The sequence below is a fragment of the Cebus imitator genome, unplaced genomic scaffold (genome assembly GCF_001604975.1).
Source record: "Cebus imitator isolate Cc_AM_T3 unplaced genomic scaffold, Cebus_imitator-1.0 Scaffold776, whole genome shotgun sequence".
Lineage (NCBI taxonomy): Eukaryota > Metazoa > Chordata > Mammalia > Primates > Cebidae > Cebus > Cebus imitator.
In genome coordinates this window covers 194481-195813 of record NW_016108091.1, presented here as the reverse complement: position 1 = coordinate 195813, position 1333 = coordinate 194481, and the positions used below count along the sequence as shown (strand labels likewise).

Below are 1333 nucleotides of genomic sequence, written 5' to 3'. Positions count from 1 at the left end.
GACAGAGTCTCACTCTGTCACCAGTCATCAGGCTGGAGTGCAGTGACACGATCTCGACTCACTGCAACCTCAGCCTCCCGGGTTCAAGCAATTCTCCTGCCTCAGCCTCCCGAGTGGCTGGGACTACAGGCACGTGCCACCGCCGAGCTAATTTTTGTATTTTTAGTAGAGACAGGGTTTCACAATCTTGGCCAGGATAGTCTCAATCTCTTGACCTCATGATCTGCCCACCTCCGCCTCCCAAAGTGCTGGGATTACAGGCATGAGCCACCATGCTCTAGCTTGCTTTTAAGAACTTCCTATTCTCTTGGCAAAGTACAACTTAATAAGCACTCTAATTGAGAATTTTTTATTTATTTATTTATTTATTTTTTTTGAGACAAGTCTCTTGCTCTGTTGCCAGACTGGAGTGCAGTGGCACGATCCCAGCTCACTGCAACTTCCATTTTCTGGTTTCAAGCAATTCTCCTGCCTCGGCCTCCTGAGTAGCTGGGACTACAGGCACGCACCACCATGCCCGGCTAACTTTTTGTACTTTTAGTAGAGACGGGGTTTCACCGTGTTGGCCAAGATGGTCTCAATCTCTTGACCTCGAGATCCGCCCACTTCTGCCTCCCAAAGTGCTGGGATTACAAGTGTGAGCCACCGCACCTGGCCTCTAATTGAGAATTTTTAAAGCACCAAAGGGATAGCAAATTGCCATCAATTAAGAAATATTTTCTGGTTGAGTTAGGATTTAGAGGTTTGGTAGTTTACCAGATGGAGAAGGATATTCCAGTTAGAACAGCATATAAAAAGGCACATTCTAGGATACAAAGATTTTTCATGTATCAAAACAACTTAAAATTTTAGGGCTTCTGAAATGCAGTGGCCTTGTGGTAAATAATTAGCATCATGTGATAAGGAACCATGGACTTTGAGATATTTAGTTGACTTTAAGATATTTCATTTTTATGTTATTTTGCTATAGGAACTCAAAAATGAGTTTGGGGGGATGGATGTAAAAAGTGTAGGTTTGTTTAAGATAATTCTGGCAGCAGGGTAGAAAATGAATGAATTACTAGTGGCAAAACTGTCACAATTTCTATCAAAATGTCTTGAATATCTGAACTTAGACAAAAAGAAGAAACCTTATGTTTTAGAAATACATCTCATTTGGTGGTGTAATTGACATGTAAACCATACCACTTATTTTGCATGTAAAAGATTTTTTATTGGCCGGGCGCGGTGGCTCAAGCCTGTAATCCCAGCACTGTGGGAGGCCGAGGCGGGTGGATCACGAGGTCAAGAGATCGAGACCATCCTGGTCAACACGGTGAAACCCCGTCTCTAC

At 43.1% G+C, this 1333-nt stretch overlaps 1 protein-coding gene across 2 annotated transcripts in view; it reads left to right on the top strand.

The window, feature by feature from the left end:
- The window catches only part of ASH1L (ASH1 like histone lysine methyltransferase), a 248019-nt gene that overhangs the window by 155846 nt on the left and 90840 nt on the right, over positions 1-1333 (top strand). The window lies entirely within an intron of this gene.